Source organism: Symphalangus syndactylus, chromosome 12 (assembly GCF_028878055.3).
Source record: "Symphalangus syndactylus isolate Jambi chromosome 12, NHGRI_mSymSyn1-v2.1_pri, whole genome shotgun sequence".
NCBI lineage: Eukaryota > Metazoa > Chordata > Mammalia > Primates > Hylobatidae > Symphalangus > Symphalangus syndactylus.
The window spans coordinates 61,669,369-61,687,388 of NC_072441.2; the positions used below are offsets into that span (position 1 = coordinate 61,669,369).

Sequence of the window (18,020 nt, forward strand, 5' to 3'; positions counted from 1 at the left end):
TGCTCTCTTTAATCTTCCAAGTATTACAGAGTGCCTAGCATGGAACAATAGTGCTTTACAACAGAAGTTCACAAGCAAAAATGCAGACAAGAAGATGAAGTGTCATGAAGCTTTTCAATAAAATATCGAACAGCAACACATGACTACTGCATCTTTTCCCTTTTTTTTTTAAAAAAAAAAGGAGAAAAAAACTGCTAGCTGTTTTTAATAATATGGCATTCAAAAAACTTTATGTTGCTGCCAGGTCATTTAATTTTAAATGTCCAGACCTGCAGGAATATATACGTGATGTTGCAAGTCACTAACCTCTATAGGCCTCAATTTCTTCATTCATAAAGTAAGGGAATTAGTTTGTCTAATTTCTATGATTTCCCTTCAAGTTTTATAATTTGCTTTAACTTACATTTCAATATCAGAAAGTACATATTCTTGGGAAACATCAAGAATATATAGAAAATATCAAGTCTGGGATAATCAGAAGCCTGTAATTAATAAAGTCTGTTTAATAAGAAGAAACAAAATAGATGCATTAGATCACTTAAGCAAACAAACAAAAGAAAAGCTCTTCTAACCAAAGCTCTGTCATGTCTGCTAATCACCTAACATTTGTAACATGGGTGCAGCACGTGTCCCTGCTTACTGTTGACAGCTGTTCTCAATTTATCAATTACTTTAACTTACCTTCCGGAACTGTGAATGATTTTTGGCCAGAAGAAATAAATTATGTTTAAAGCAGGTGCAACTTTATATAACTATAAAAAGAAAATAAACTAATATAAACTGTATTTGTATATATGCATAAAATATCTCTGGAAAAAAATATAAGAAATTGGTGATACTGGTTGTATCCTAGAAGAAAACTAGATAATTAAAGAATAGAAATGGAATCTGTACAACAAAGCAGCCCTGTAACATGAGCTTACCTATATAACAAACCTGTACATCTACCCCTGAACCTAAAATAAAAGTTTAAAAAAAAAAAGAATAGGAACAGGAAGATCACTATATACCCTTTTGAATTTTGTACCATGGACAAATACTACCTATTCAAAAAATTAAAAATAATAAAACATAAATAACAAATTTACATTTGCACACTACTAGAAGGAATTAGTAAACTAATGCATATAATGAAGTAATAACATTTCAAAGGAATTTGTATTTCTTCCCCATAACCCAAGACCTCTTCTCAGATCTGATTTAAATATCATTTCAATCTTTCTTTCTTTTTTTTCCTTTTTTTTTTTTTTTTAAGACAGGGTCTTACTGTCTATCCCAGGCTAAAGTGCAGTGGCATGATTTTAGCTCACTGCAGCCTTGACCTCCTGAGCTGAAGAGATCCTCCCGCCTCAGCCTTCCCAGTAATTGGGACTACAGGCATGCACCACCATACCTGGCTAATTTTTGTGTTTTTTGTACAGACAGGATTTCACCATGTTGCTCAGGCTGGTCTCCCACTCCTGGGCTCGAGACATCTGCCAGCCTCAGCCTCCCAAAGTGCTGAGATTGCAGGCATGAGCAACTGCACCTGGCCTCAATCTTTCTTTATGAGACTAAGGACTAAGGTATGTGTGTTCTTTCCACATTCAAACCCAGAAATTTTTAAACAAGTATGTTTAAAATTACTGAAGTACTAAAAATTCACATGATAAAAACGATCTTCTGGCCAGGCGCAGTGGCTCACACCTGTAATCCAGCACTTTGGGAGGCCGAGGCAGGTGGATAACGAGGTCAGATCGAGACCATCCTAGCTAACACGGTGAAACCCCGTCTCTACTAAAAATACAAAAGATTAGCCGGGCATGGTGACGGGCGCCTGTAGTCCCAGCTACTCAGGAGGCTGAGGCAGGAGAATGGCATGAACCCAGGAGGTGGAGCTTGCAGTGAGCCGAGATCGCACCACTGCATTCCAGCCTGGGCAACAGAGCGAGACTCTGTCTCAAAAAAAAAAAAAAAAAAGATTTTCTTACTCAAGCTGCTCAATTAAGTCATGTAATGCAGAAAAGGTAAGAAAAAAACAATTGTCAACTTTTACACTAAAAATGTAAAATGTAGACCAGGCATGGTGGCTCACACCTGTAATCCCAGCACTTTGGGAGGCCAGGTGGGCAGATCACTTGAGGTCAGGAGTTCAAGACCAGCCTGGCCAATGGGGCAAAACCCTGTCTCTACTAAAAATACAAAAATTAACCAGACGTGGTGGCATGTGCCTATAATCCCAGCTATTCAGGAGGCTGAGGCAGGAATATTGCCTGAACCCGGGAGGCAGAGGTTGCAGTGAGCTGAGATCACACCACTGCACTCCAGCCTGGGTGACAGAGTGAGACTCTGTCCAAAAAAAACTATAAAATGTAAATCTTCCATTCAACAGAAACTTGCCACAAACAATTATGTTAAAAGACAAGGCACAGAGTAGGACTAAGTAAAACACACATAAAGAGTTAAATGGGGCTGGGCGCAGTGGCTCACGCCTGTAATCCCAGCACTTTGGGAGGCCAAGGCAGGTGGATCATGAGGTCAGGAGTTCAAGACCAGCCTGGCCAAGATGGTGAAACCCCGCCTCTACTAAAAATACAAAAATTAGCTGGGCACAGTGGCAGGCACCTGTAATCCCCGGTACTCGGGAGGCTGAGGCAGGAGAATCGCTTGAACCCAGGGGGGCAGAGGTGGCAGTGAGTCGAGACCACGCCACTACACTCCAGCCTGGGCGACAGAGTGAGACCCTGCCTCAAAAAGAAAAAAAAAAAAAAAAAAAAACAGCTAAATGGTTATTATCTAGAGCATATAAATAGCACCTTCAAATCGATACCCTCAAAATTCCAGACGAAAAATAAGCAAACATAGACAATTCACAAAAGAACTATGAATACCAATATATTTGTGAAAAGATGCTCAACCTCAATAATAGTTTTATAACAAGGTACCAACATGCTCACTTCCACACACAGTAAAACGAGTTATCCATTTATGGCCTACCAGTTTTGAAAAAGAAAAAAGAAGACCCGATAATATCTAGTTTTGGCAAGAGTGTGGGCAAATGCCTTCATATACTGTTGTTAAGAATGTAAACTGGGGCCGGGCACGGTGGCTCACGCCTGTAATCCCAGCACTTTGGGAGGCCGAGGCAGGCGGATCACTAGGTCAGGAGATCGAGACCATCCTGGCTAACACAGGTGAAACCCCGTCTCTACTAAAAATACAAAAAAAAAAAAAAAAAAAAAAAAATTAGCCGGGCGTGGTGGCGGGCGCCTATAGTCCCAGCTACTCAGGAGGCTGAGACAGGAGAATGGCCTGAACCCGGGAGGCGGAGCTTGCAGTGAGCCAAGATTGCGCCACTGCACTCCAGCCTGGGCGACAGAGTGAGACTCCATCTCAAAAAAAAAAAAAAAAAAAAAAAAAAAAAAAGAATGTAAACTGGGGACCAGATGTGGTGGCTCACGCCTGTAATCCCAGCACTTTGGGAGGCCAAGGTGGGCAGATCACAAGGTCAGGCGATGGAGACCATTCTGGCAAACATGGTGAAACCCTGTCTCTACTAAAAACACAAAAATTAGCTGGGCGTGATGGCACATGCCTGTAATCCCAGCTACTCAGGAGGCTGAGGCAGGAGAATTGCTTGAACCAGGGAGTTGGAGGACGCAGTTAGCCGAGATCCGCGCCACTGCACTCCAGCCTGGCAACAGAGTGAGACTCTGTCAAAAAAATAGAAATAAAAGAAGAATGGGCCGGGCGCGGTGGCTCACGCTTGTAATCCCAGCACTTTGGGAGGCCGAGGCGGGCGGATCACGAGGTCAGGAGATCGAGACCACGGTGAAACCCCGTCTCTACTAAAAAATACAAAAAATTAGCCGGGCGCGGTGGTGGGCGCCTGTAGTCCCAGCTACTCGGAGGCTGAGGCAGGAGAATGGCGTGAACCCGGGAGGCGGAGCTTGCAGTGAGCCGAGATTGCGCCACTGCACTCCAGCCCGGGCGACAGAGCGAGACTGAGCCGAGATTGCGCCACTGCACTCCAGCCCGGGCGACAGAGCGAGACTGTCTCAAAAAAAAAAAAAAAAAAAAAAAAGAAGAATGTAAACTGGGACAGACTTTTTGAGAGAATTTGACAGCATGAAATTTTTACCTACAAAAATGTTGGTGAAGCATGATGGCTCATGCCTGTAATCCCAGCATTTTTGGAGGCCGAAGTGGGTGGATTACCTGAGGTCAGGAGTTTGAGACCAGCCTGACCAACATGGTGAAACCCCATCTCTACTAAAAATACAAAATTAGCCAGGCGTCGTGGCACATGCCTGGAATCCCAGCTACTTGGAAGGCTGAGGCAGTAGAATCACTTGAACCCGGGAGGCAGAGGTTGCAGTGAGCTGGGATCACGCCATTGCCCTCTGGCCTAGGCAACAAAAGTGAAACTCTATCTCAAATAAATAAACTTAAATGTAGACTACCCAATTCCAATTCTTATAGAAACCTAGCCTGCAAAAATACTTGAAAATAAAAAATGTTCCCTGAAAATTTATTTGTAATAGAGAAAAATTAGAAATAAACTGAACTGTCCTTAATAGCAGAATTGGTAAATAAATTATGGTAAATTCATACCATAAAACAGGGGTCCCCAACCCCCAGGCCACAGACCAGTACTGATCCATGGCCTGTTAGGAACCGGGCTGCACAGCAGGAGATGAGCTGCAGACAAGGGAGTATTACTGCCTGAGCTCCCGCTCCTGTTAGATCAGCAGTGGCATTAGATTCTCAGAGGAGCACGGACCCTACATACGAGGGATCTAAACTGCAGTCTCCTTATGTGAATCTAATGCCTGTTGATCTGAGGTGGAATGGTTTCCACCTCACCCCCGGTCTGTGGAAAAATTTTCTTCTAGGAAGCCAGTAAACCAACCAGTCCCTGGAGCCAAAAAGGCTGAGGACTGCTGCTATAGAATACTAACACAGTGACGTATATCTATACATCCTAAAAAGGAAAAGTGCATCACAGAGTAGTATAGCTATCAGTAAATATTTGTTGAATGAATGAATATAAACAGGCCCATTTATTTAAGAGGAGAGAGGCATAGTATCTCTGTGTCTAAATAAATATACAAAGGTCTGAGACCAGGAACAGTGGCTCATGCCTATAATCCCAGCACTTTGGGAGGCTGAGATCGGAGGATAGCTTGAGCTCAGGAGTTCAAGGCAACATGGCGAAACCCTGTCTCTCCAAAAAAAAAAAAAAAAAAAAAAATTAGCCAGGCGTGGTAGTGCACGCCTGAGGTCCCAGCTACTCAGGAGGCTGAGGTGGGAGAATTGTTTGAGTCTGGGTGGTCGAGGCTGCAATAAGCCAACATTGCACTACTGCACTCCAGCCTGGGAGAAAGAGTAAGACCCTGTCTCAGAAAAAAAAAAAAAAAAACCCACACACACAAAAAGAAAGGTCTGGAATGATGTATGCCAAATTGTTCAGTGTGATTCTCTGAAGAAAGGAATGGGATTGGGGTGGAGGGCAGGGATCTAGGAGAAGAAAAGGGTTGAAGGAGACTTTTTTATTTTCTACTCTTTGCAGTTTATCTGAAGAGTTAACAACCAATATATATTCATGCATTACTTGTATGTTAATACATGCATTTCTTATATGAATACAATTAAAAAAAAAATTTTTTTTTGAGACGGAGTCTTACTCTGTTGCCCAGGCTGGAGTGCAGTGGTGCAATCTTGGCTCACTGCAATCTCTGCCTCCTGGGCTCTAGTGATTCTCCTGCCTTGGCCTCCCGAGTAGCTGGGATTACAGGCGCCCGCCACCACACCCAGCTATTTTGTATTTTTAGTAGAGACGAGGTTTCACCATGTTGGCCAGGCTAGTCTCGAACTCCCGACCTCAGGTGATCCGCCCACCTCAGCCTCCCAAAATGCTGGGATTACAGGCATGAGCCACTGTGCCCAGCCAATTTTTAATTTTGTATCTTCTTTTTTTTTTTAAGAGAAGGAGTCTTACTATGTTGCCCAGACTACAGTGTAGTTGCTATTGCCAGGCCTGTTCATAGCACACTACAGCTTCAAACTCCTGTGCTCAGGCAATTCTTCTGCCTCAGCCTCTTGAGTAGCTAAGACTATAGACATATGCCAACTCGCCTGGCTCAATTTTTAATTTTAAAGCAAAAAAGAACTATGAAAATGAAAAATATATACATATTAAAGGATTAGATCTCAAAGGTTCTAATCTGTATCAAGGTACCAACTAAAGTACAATCCCCAAAACAGGATTAACTGCTTTGTTTACAATGCAAAAACTACTGGGTACTATTTTAGGACCTTACATTCATTGTTTAATTGATCCGTAAAAAAAACCATTCTTCACCAGAAGGTAGCTTCTAGATCCCCTCCCACTCCTGTCATCCTCCTCTAAATATTTGTTAATCCCCCTCTTAAAGAACCCAAAATAGGCCAGGCGAGGTGGCTCACGCCTGTAATCCCAGCACTACAGGAGCCTGAGGCAGGTGGATCACGAAGTCAGGAGATCCAGACCATCCTGACCAACATGGTGAAATCCTGTCTCTACTAAAAATACAAAAAATTAGCCAGGCGCGGTGGCGGGCGCCTGTAGTCCCAGCTACTCAGGAGGCCGAGGCAGGAGAATGGCATGAACCCGGGGGCGGAGCTTGCAGTAAGCCGAGATCATGCCACTGCACTACAGCCTGGGGCGACAGAGTGAGACTCCATCTCAAAAAACTAAATAAATAAATAATAAAGCACAACACTCCAGGTGTAGTCTGATCAAGAACTATACACAGTGAAACTAACACGTCCCATCATCTAGGCTCTTTACAATGAATACACCTAAAATTTCTTTATATCATCATCTATTTGTGAAATGCTGTTTTTGCACTTCCCGGAATTTCATTTCCAAAGCTTTTCTTAAAGTTTCAAAGAAAACCGCCAGGTGCGGTGGCTCACGCCTGTAACTCCAGCACTTTGGGAGGCCGAGGCAGGCGGATCACCTGAGGTTGGGGGTTCAAGACCAGCCTGACCAACATGGAGAAACCCCGTCTCTACTAAAAATACAAAATTAGCCAGGCGTGGTGGCACATGCCTGTAATCCCAGCTACTAGAGAGGCTGAGGCAGGAGAATCACTTGAACCTGGGAGGCAGAGGTTGCGGTGAGCCGAGATCACGCCATTGCACTCCAGCCTGGGCAACAAGAGCAAAACTCCGTCTAAAAAAAAAAAAAACAAAAAACAAAACAAGGCTGGGCACGTGGGCACGCTTGTAATCCCAGAACTTTGGGAGGCCGAGGCGGGTGGATCACAAGGTCAGGAGATGGAGACCACGGTGAAACCCTGTCTCTACTAAAAATATAAAAAATTAGCCGGGCATGGTGGCGGGCACCTGTAGTCCCAGCTACTCGGAGAGGCTGAGGCAGGAGAATGGCGTGAACCTGGGAGGCGGAGCTTGCAATGAGCTAAGATCGCGCCACTGCACTCCAGCCTGGGGGACAGGGCGAGACTCTGTCTTAAAAAAAAAAAAAAAAAAAAAAAAAACCCAATTCTATTTCCCAGCTTTCAAAATACAACGTACAAAAAAAATTTTTTTAATGAACATGAAGGTTCTAATTTTAGCTCAGGTCTATAAAATTTTCTCAAAAGATTTTATAAAAGGTTCCATTTTCTTTTTCAACACATCAACAAGAATCACAAAACATGGTACTTAGCCATACGAAAAAAACATTATTTGAGTTACATATGTCAAGCGTACTACATAACTAGTAATTATAAGTAGTATAAAATTTTTATGTCTTTTTGCATGTAGCACTATTTTTTTCTTTCTTTCTTTTTTTATTTTTGAGACTGGGTCTCACTGTCTCCCAGACTGGTAGAGCCTTGTCCACCTAGGCTCAAGTGATTCTCTCACCTCAGCCTCCCCAGTAGCTGGGACCACAGGTGTGCACCACCACACTCGGATAGTATTTTTTTTAAAATTGTTTGTAGACATGAGGTCTCACTATGTTGCCCAGGCTGGTCTCAAACGTCTGGGCTCAAGCAATCCTCCCACCTCATCCACCCAAAATGCTCGGATTACAGGTATGAGCCACCTCGCCCAGCCCAGTACTATTTCTCTGTTAAAATAGGATGTTGACTTGTAAAATGAGAACAAGCTCCTAGCAGAGTGGCAAGTATGCAACTGGTGCTCAATAAATGCAAATTTCTTCCCTTCAGAGCTCCTAGCCTTGGTAAGGACATGTCAAAAGGACTGCTAATGAATTGCTGCGGGAGAGCTACTGTGCTGTGAAGCATAAAAATTTACTTTGGAATCAGCTTACTTATTTTTGAAAATATTTCAGTAATTTAAAAAATATCGAGCCAGGTGAGGTGGCTCATGCCTGTAATCTCAGCACTTTGGGAAGCCAAGGCGGGCAGGTCACTTGAGCACAGGAGTTCAACACCAGCCTGGGCAACATGGCAAAACCCTATCTCTACAAAAAATACAAAAATTAGCCGGGTGTGGTGGCAAGCACCCGTAGTCCTAGCTACTCGGGAGGCTGAGCTGGGAGGATCACTTGAGCCCAGGAGTTTGAGGCTGCAGTGGGCTATCATCACGCCACTGTACTGCAGCCTGAATGATAAAGTGAGACCCTGTCTCAAAAAATAAATAAATAGGCCACGTGCAGTGGCTCACGCCTGCAATCCCAACACTTTGGGAGGCCGAACTGGGTGGATCACTTGAGGTCAGGCATTCAAGACCAGCCTGGCCAACATGGTAAAACCCTGTCTCTACTAAAAATACAAAAATTAGTCAAGTGTGGAGGTATGTGCACCTGCAATCCCAGCTACTTGGGAGGCTGAGGCAGGAGAATCACTTGAACTTGGGAGGCGGAGGTTGCGGTGAGCCGAGATCACGCCACTGCACTCCAGCCTAGGCAACAAAGAGAGAACCCATCTCAAATAATAACAATAATAATAAATAAATAAATATTGGAAAGTTCATTGAGATCAATCATGTTAAACATACCATATGAAGAAACTCCTACTTGTGATAATACTCATCTGAAGCCATTTAAACAGGAGACATTCAGGTGGGTAATGAGTGATGAGTATTTACTATGTATTAACAACATGCTACAAACTGGGATACAATGATCGAGCTATTACAGTGAACAAGACTATAGAACACAAAAGAAAGGTTTTAAGGGAGTATGTGGTATAAATTCTTTTTTTTTTTTTTTTTTGAGGCACAGTCTTGCTTTGTCGCCCAGGCTGGAGTGCAGTGGCATGCATGATCTTGGCTCACTGCAACCTCCGCCTCCTGTGTTCAAGGGATTCTCCTACCACAGCCTCCCAAATAGCGGAGATTACAGGCACACGCTACCATGCCCAGTTAATTTTTCTATTTTTGATAAAGACAGGGTTTCACCATGTTGCCCAGGCTGGTCTCAAACTCCTGACCTCAGGTGATCCGCCCCCTTCAGCCTCCCAAAGTGCTGGGATTACAGGCATAAGCCACCACGCCCAGCCAGTATAAACCGTTTTTTAAGGATATCTTTTCACTTGAAAAGAAACAAACTCAACATAGAGAAAAATTAGTTGAAATACGCAAACTTAGGCTATTCGGTGTAATAGTCTCAAAACTGAAGTATCCTCAGGTGTGGGCCAGCATTGGATTTGGAGTCTGAAGATATGGGTTCAAGTCTTCTGTTCAAAAATAATATACAGCATCAGGCACAGTGGCTCATGCTTGTAATCCCAACACATTGCGAGCCCAAGGCGAGTGGATCACCTGAGGCTAGGAGTTCGAGACCAGCCTTGCCAACATGGTGAAACCCCGTCTCTACTAAAAATACAAAAATTAGCCGGGCGTGGTGGCGGGCACCTGTAATCCCAGCTACTTGAGAGGCTGAGGCAGAAGAATCTCTTGAACCCAGGAGGTGGAGGCTGCAGTGAGCCGAGATCGTGCCACCGAACTCCAGCCTGGATGACAGAGTGAGACTCCGTCTCAAAAAAAAAAAAAAAAGTTATCAACAGATGCCTTCCAAAGTGCTTTCAACTCAGAGCCCATTCTCAGACTAAAACAATAGCAAGCATTATCACCATTTTACAGAATGAGAAATCAGTCAATGTTAGGCTTAGCAGCTCTTACAAGAATGCAATCAGTAGCAAACGAAAGCTTAAATACAGGTAATCTGATTTTTCAGCTTACTGATCTACTAAGGAAAACTTCACATCTTTTCATAACTAAAGCGTTTCTGAAACTGCAGCATACATTAAGCATTTCACATGCCGTCCATTAAATAACTAATAAACTCTATTTCACAAACAGGAAAAGACGTTGAACACCATTATGTAAGTAGTAACATAGGATAGTACCCCTGTTCTCTTATGACACATTCTTAACAGTACTGGTTTTTAAGACGAGGGAGAAAAGAGCCAGGAAGTGGACCAGTGGGAGATAAACACACGTTAAAATCCCGTCCAAAAACAAAAAAAATTTACATCTTCATAATGGCATCCAAATTCAAGTGTTTGGGTTTTGGCTTTTTTACCTAACAATATACTGTTGTGACTTGACTTTTCCATTACCGTGTAATAATGTTTCTTTCCTATTGGAAGCAATCTCTCCTAATCTCCCAAACCTAAGGTAGAATTATTCATTTCATCTTCTTCCTAAATGAGACCTCGAAAATATGCCATATAAAGGAAAATGGCTCTTAGGCGTTTCTCCTTAGTAAAATGCCAATGCAACATATGCCAACACTGGAGACAAAAAAATTCTACTTGAATTTACTGTGAAAAAAGATTTATAGCATTTTTTTAACCTACATGTTCATTTCTGTGCCATTAACTTTTTGAGGCATTCTACAGATTCTCCAACAAAGAGAGAAATAAGTATTAGGATCACAGCCTACGAATCTGGGTGGAACAAAGACTTCTCCTTTCATTATGCAGAGAAAACCAAGTTGCCAAAAAAAAAAAAAAAAAAAAAAACGGTCCCCTCAGATACCATGCACGGTTACTAACTGCACGTCTGGGTACAGAGAAGGAAAAATCATCTGGTCAAAAGCCCAAATGCCTCCCCGGCCTACCCTCGCCCCCCGCCCCCGCTCCCTTTGCCCATGGCCTCGCCCCAGAGCTAGAGTTCCAATATTTTTCTCCCCAATAAAGGGAAGCGGTTTAACCCTTTGAGTTCCACAACCTTGCGTTCTTCTACGCAGGCGCCCCTCCAGCGCAATCCCAGTTCTAAATCGAGTCGCTGCCCCTTTCTGCGACCACACCCAGACCCCCAAAGGCCTGCTCCCACCGACCATTGATGTAAGAAACGCCAAACCCGGCGCCAGCGGGGCTCCCAGCCCCGCCGCTCCCTCTCCTCCTCCGGGCCAAGGCGTGCCCAGAAAGGGACGCGAGCGCGCCCCTCAGTTCTCGCACGGGCTCGACCAAGGGGCGACGAAGGAAGAATCGGCGCAGCAGCAAGATGGGCACGAACCTCGCGCTCACTTGCTCGCCAGTGCCCGGGCGAGGGGCGTCGCTCTGCCCCCAGAATCCAACTGGTAGTGTGGGAAAGGTGTGGTCCAGGACTGGTGACCTCGAACCGGGGCCCAGCAGTTCGCAGGTCCTCATCCCGCGATGCTGGGGCCTCACCCACGACCCCAGCCCCCTCCCAGTCGGCACCCAAGCCCACTAAAGACCCCTCTCCGGGGCCGCAAACACAGCCCTCGGGGCCGCCCGGTCGGAGCCGTGTCAGGTAGTGACAGGAGGCGACGGGTGACCATGGCAACCCGAGGTGTGCAGCGGACCGATCCAGCCTCCGCCTCCGGGACTCACTCACCTGAGGGCTCCAGGGCAAGCCCGGAGGAGCGGCGGAGGAGAACGCGGCTGGGAGGCCGGCGGCCAGGGCCCCGAAGCGGCCGGCTCCGGGCTGCGGCAGGAGCACGAGAGCGGCGGTCTGGGTTTGGCGTCGGTCCTCCCTCCTGCCGCCCGCGCGTCAATCCATCAGTTCGTCAATCCGTCCTTCTCACGTCCGCCCCTCCCGGCCCAGCGACTCCTCAGCTCAGCCTCTTGCAGACTGCGGTTGTCAAGTGCCGGGGAGCCGAGCTCTACCCGCGAGCGGCAGCCAATCGCCGCGCTTCCCCGAGGCGCCTCAGGACCCCGCCGCGCGGGGCGGCCAGGCAGGTGCCTGAGCCGAAGGGCGAGTCGGCGGGGCGGGGCGGGGCGGGGCGGGGCGGGGATGGGCGGGGCGGGGCGGGACGGACCAAAGCCTGGGCGGGGCGGACCAGAGCCTGGGCGGGGCGGACCAAAGCCTGGGCGGGGCGGACCAAAGCCTGGGCGGGGCGGGCGGGGGTCGCGCTTGGAGGGACCTGCTAGGGGCCCGGGGGACTAGCATGACGGGCGCGGCAATAGCGTGAGACTGGTGGCAAGGACGTAGACCCGTAGCTGGCCGGTGACCCCATGTCCCAAAATAGCACGAACAGGGTTGTCGCCTCCAAATGGAGAAGACTCTGCGCGTTAGGATTGACTCTTCATACTCCTCCCCGATAATTAATAAAGGTTAATGAAATTAATGTTGCCTTCTACCCTTCTCTCGCTGCTTTCCTAGGTCCCACTTCGTCCCAGAAAACTTCAGTAGTTTGTTTGTCCCCTTCCTGGTTTCTTATTTTGCAAAGCTGATCTGCCTTGAAAGCATTTTTCAGTTACTTAACATTTAACATGTTCAGGTTTTGTCTACTCCTGTTGGTTGTAAGCCCCGTATTCCACAATTATACGTGATGCTCAACCGAGCTGAATTAAGAATCCAGGAAGTATAACCATAAGGAAGAATATAATTACACAAACCTGTAAGAATATCATCCTCGGCCAGGCGCGGTGGCTCACGCTTGCAATCCCAGCACTTTAGGAGGCCGAGGCGGGCTGATCACCTGAGGTCAGGAGTTTGAGACCAGCCTGGCCAACATGGTGAAACCCCGTCTCTACTAAACATACAAAAATTAGCCGGGTGTGGTGGCAAGCCTCCTGTAATCACAGCTACTTGGTAGGCTGAGGCAGGAGAATCGTTTGAACCTGGGAGACGGAGGTTGCAGTGAGCCGAGATCATGCCACTGCACTCCGGCCTGGGTGACAGAGCGACAGACTGCGTCTCACAAAAAAAAAAGAACATCATCCTCACAGAGGCGAAAGTCCAGAGTGAGCTGGACCTCCCAAAAGGAGAAAATGGGGTAACAGTCTGGTAAAGAGAATAAACATCAAAAATATTTCTGACACTCCCATGCTTGTTGCAGTACTATTCACGATAGCCAAAATATGGAATCAACCTATGTCAATCAACAGACAAATGGATAAAGAAAATGTGGTACATATACACAATGCAATCTTTTTGGGTTTTTTTTTGTTTGTTTTTTTGGTTTTTTGTTTTGTTTTTTTGAGATGGAGTCTTGCTCTGTCGCCCAGGCTGGAGTGCAGTGGCGCCATCTCGGCTCACTGCAAGCTCCGCCTCCCGGGTTCACGCCATTCTCCTGCCTCAGGCTCCCGAGTAGTTGGGACTACAGGCGCCCGCCACCACGCCTGGCTAATTTTTTTTTTTTTTTGCATTTTTATTAGAGATGGGGTTTCACTGTGTTAGCCAGGATGGTCTTGATCTCCTGACCTCGTGATCCACCCGCCTGGGCCTCCCAAAGTGCTGGGATTACAGGCGTGAGCCACGACGCCCGGCCACACAATACAATCTTATTCACCCATAAAAAAAGAATGAAATGCTGTCATTTGCAGCAACATGGATGGGACGGGAGGACATTATGTTAAGTGAAACAAGCCAAGCACAAAAAGACAAATATTGCACGTTCTCACACATATGTAAGAACTAAAAGAATTGATCTCATGGAGGTAGTGAATAGAATGGTGGTTACCAGAGGCTGGAAAGTGTAGTGGAGGGCAAATGGGGGATAAAGAGGTTAATGGGTACAAAAATACAGTTACATAGCAGGACTAAATTCTAGTGTTCGATAGCATAATTGGGTGACTATAGTTAACAATAATCTATTCTGTATTTCCAAATAGCTAGAAGAGAAGATTTAGAATGTTCCCAACACAAAGAAATAGTAAATGGCAGGCCAAGCATGGTGGCTCACGCCTGTAATCCCAGCACTTCGGGAGGCCGAGGCGGGCAGATCATGAGGTCAAGAGGTCAAGAGATCGAGACCATCCTGGCCAACATGGTGAAACCCTGTCTCTACTAAAAATACAAAAATTAGCCAGGTGTGGTGGCGTGCACCTGTAGTCCCAGCTACTCAGGAATCTGAGGCAGGAGAATCACTTGAACCTAGGAGGCGGAGGTTGCGGTGAGCTGAGATTGGGCTACTGCACTCCAGCCTGGTGACAGAGTGAGACTCCGTCTCAAAAAAAAAAAAAAAAAGAAATAATAAATGGCTGGGCACAGTGGCTCATGCCTGAAATCCCAGCACTTTGGGAGGCTTAGGCCAGAGGCTCACATGAGGCCACGAGTTAGAGACTAGCCTAGGCAACATAGTGAGACTCCCTCTCTACAAAAACAAGAATAAAAAATTAGACACGGTGAGACACACCTGCAGTCCTAGCTACTTGAGACGCTGAAGTGAGAAGACAGTTTGAGCTCAAAGTTCAAGGCTACCATGAGCTATAATCACACTACTGCACTCTAGCCTGGGTGACTGAGTGACACCCTGTGTCTTAATAATAATAACGCATTTTTAAGGTGATGGATATCCCAATTACCCAGATTTGATCATTACACATTATATTTACTCCAGAAATATGTATAACTATTATGTAAGTATAAAAATTAAAAATAAAATTTAAACCATATTTCTGGGAATACAAAATTTTGTCCAATTCAAGATAAAAGAAGCGAGAGCTTGAAGATACACATTTCTTTTTTTTTTTCTTTTTTTTCCTTTTTCCTTTTTTTTTTTTTTTTTTTGAGATGGGGTCTCACTGTGTCGCCTAGGCTGGAGTGCAGTGATGCAACCTCAGCACTCTGAACCTCCTCCTCCCGGGTTCAAGTGACTCTCCTGCATCAGCCCCCAGAGTAGCTGGGACTACAGTGTGCACCATCACGCCCAGCTAGTTTTTGTATTTTTAGTAGAGACAGGGTTTCACCATGTTGGTCAGGCTGGTCTTGAACTCCTGACCTTGTGATCTGCCTGCCTTGGCCTCCCAAAATCCTGGGGATTACAGGCACAAGCCACTGCACCTGGCTTTCTTGTTTTTTTTTTTTTTTTTTGAGACAGAGTCACTCTGTCACCCAGGCTGGAGTACATGGCTCAATCTCAGCTCACTGTAACCTCTGCCTCCTGGGTTCAAGCAATTCTGCCTCAGCCCCCTGAGTAGCTGGGATTACAGGCACATGCCACCACACTCGGCTAATTTGTGTACCACCACGCCCGGCTAATTTTTGTATTTTTAGTAGAGACGAAGTTTCACCATGTTGGCCAGGCTGGTCTCAAACCCCTGACCTCAAGTGATCCTCCCGCCGTGGCCTCCCAAAGTGCTGGGATTACAGGCATGAGCTACTGCACCCAGCCGAGGAAACATTTCTAAGAAAAATACTTATGCATTCAGAGAAAACAACACTCAAAAGCTGAACTACAAAATTTCAATTGCCTAGTCAATAACTCCTGGAAGAAAGTCTTCATTATGAACCCTCTTAATGATAAGTGACAGGCAAATAAATATAAACATAATTGAATGTTACCCAGGATCTTGATATTGAAAACAAAACAAGCAAACAAACAACGCATTACAGAGTGTTTAAATTGAAAAAGTAGGCAGATACGTTTTTCCTGAAAGTAGTATCTCAATTATTTTGCTAGTATAGTTCATCTAAGAAACCACTTCTAAATCTTTATGCTCAAACAAGAAGTTTTGAGAATGAGTATCCTTTTTTTTAAACTTCATTTTTTATCCCATTTCCAACAGTTTTATCAGTTAGAACCTTTTCCCCATGGACCCATATTCTGAAACTTTAGGATTAATTATATTTTCTTTCTTTTTTTTTTTTTTGAGACAGTATTGCTCTGTCGCCCAGGCTGGAGTGCAGTTGGGCGATCTCGGCTCACTGCAACCTCTGCCTCCCTGGTTCAAGCAATTCTCCTTTCTCAGCCTCCTGAGTAGATGGGATTACAGGCCCATGCCACCACACCCAACTAATTTTTGTATTTTTAGTAGAGAATGGGTATCACCATGTTGGCCAGGTGGGTCTCGAACTCCTGACCTCAAGTGATCCATCCACCTCAGTCTCCTAAAGGGCTGGGATTACAGACGTGAGCCACCGTGCCCAGCTAGGAATTAATTACATTTATTAACAAATTGTTAATAATTAATTATTGGGTCAGAATCATAGAATTCTAGAGGGTTTTTTTGTTCTTTTTTTTTTTTTTTTTTGTGACAGTGTCTCACTCTGTCGCCCAGGCTGGAGTGTAGTGGGACAGTCATGGCTCTTTGCAGCCTAGACCTCCCGGGCTCAAGCGATCCTTCCACCTCAGCTTCCCCAGCCCAGTAGCTGAGACTACATGTGCAAGCCACCATGCCCAGCTAATTTTTTTTTTTTTTTTTTTTGTAGAGACAGAGTTTTGCCTTGTTGCCCAGGCTAGTCTTAAAGTCCTGGGCTTAAATGATCCTTTCCCCTTGGCCTCCCAAAGAGCTGGGATTACAGGCATGAGCCACCGTGCCCAGCCCACCATCCTTTAAATATTTAAATCTTCTACTAGCCCTAGAAAGAGTAACTAATCAGGAACAATCTGACAAACAACCAATCACCTGCTAGGGAGAGTGCTTGAAAAACAGAAGAACCACTCAGTCCAACGGGCAGGAGACACTTCTGGAAGGAACACCATGATGGCTGCCCAGGGAGAGCCCCAGGTCTAGTTCAAACTTGTATTGGTTGGTGGTGGTGGTACTGGAAAAACTACTTTCGTGAAACATCATTTGACTGGTGAATTTGAGAGGTATGTAGCCACATTTGAGAAGTGTGGGTGTTGAGGTTCATCACCCAAGTGTTCCACACCAACAGAGGACGTATTAAGTTCAATAAATGGGATACAGCCGGCCAGGAGAAATGTGGTGGACAGAGATGGTTATTATATCCAAGCCATGGCCCAATGTGCCCTCATAATGTTTGATGTAACATCAAGAGTTACGTACAAGAATGTGTCTAACTGGCATAGAGATTTGGTGCCAATGTGTGAAATCATTGCCATGGTGTTGTGCGGCAACAAAGTGGATAGTAAGGACGGGAAAGTGAAGGCAAAATCTATTGTCTTCCACCGAAAGAAGAATCTTCAGTACTATGACATTGCTGCCAGAAGTAACTACAACTTTAAAAAGCCCTTTCTCTGGCTTGCTAGGAAGCTCATTGGAGGCCCTAACTTGGGGTTTGCTACCCTGTACTCCCCTACCTGAGGTTGTCACGGACCCAGCTTTGACAGAGCAATATGAGCATGAGAGAGTTTGCTCAGACGGCTGCTCTCCTGGATGAGGATGATTACCTGTGGGAACAAAGCTGGAACCCAGTATCAGAAGTATAGTTTTATAGACAGCTTTCCTGTGACGTCAGCAGTGCAAAGTGTGCCTCACCTTGTTATCTAGCTAAGTGGAACATGTGCTTCATCTGTGGGATGCTGAAGGAGATGAATGGGCTTCGGAGTGAATGTGGCAGTTAAAAAATACCTTCGCCGGGCGCAGTGGCTCACGCTTGTAATCCCAGCACTTTGGGAGGCCAAGGTGGGCGGATCACGAGGTCAAGAGTTTGAGACCAGCCTGACCAACATGGTGAAATCCCGTCTCTATTAATAATACAAAAATTAGCCAGGTATGGTGTTAGGCGCCTGTAATCCCAGCTACTCAGGATGCTGAGGCAGGAGAATCACTTGAACCTGGGAGGTGGAGGTTGCAGTGAGCTGAGATTGCGCCACTGCGCTCCAGTTTGGGCAACACAGAGAGACTCTGTCTCAATAATAATAATAATAATACCTTCATGATCAGGCGCCATGGCTCACACCTGTAATCCCAGCACTTTGGGAG

General features: G+C 45.5%; 1 protein-coding gene and 1 pseudogene across 4 annotated transcripts in view; one reads left to right on the forward strand and one right to left on the reverse strand.

The window, feature by feature from the left end:
• The window catches only part of WDR47 (WD repeat domain 47), a 78,532-nt gene extending 66,488 nt beyond the window's left edge, over window positions 1–12,044 (reverse strand). For 3 of the 4 annotated variants that reach the window (XM_063624439.1, XM_063624438.1, XM_063624437.1), the window contains exon 1: window positions 11,800–11,940. The gene's annotated coding sequence lies outside the window, so the exon portion shown is untranslated. Of the gene's footprint in view, window positions 1–11,799 lie in introns of all 4 variants that reach the window. The other variant, XM_063624440.1, reaches the window with a different exon arrangement.
• Window positions 12,045–16,835: 4,791 nt separating this feature from the next.
• On the forward strand, window positions 16,836–17,524 carry LOC134734838 (GTP-binding nuclear protein Ran-like; annotated as a pseudogene).
• The last annotated feature ends 496 nt before the right edge of the window (window positions 17,525–18,020 follow it).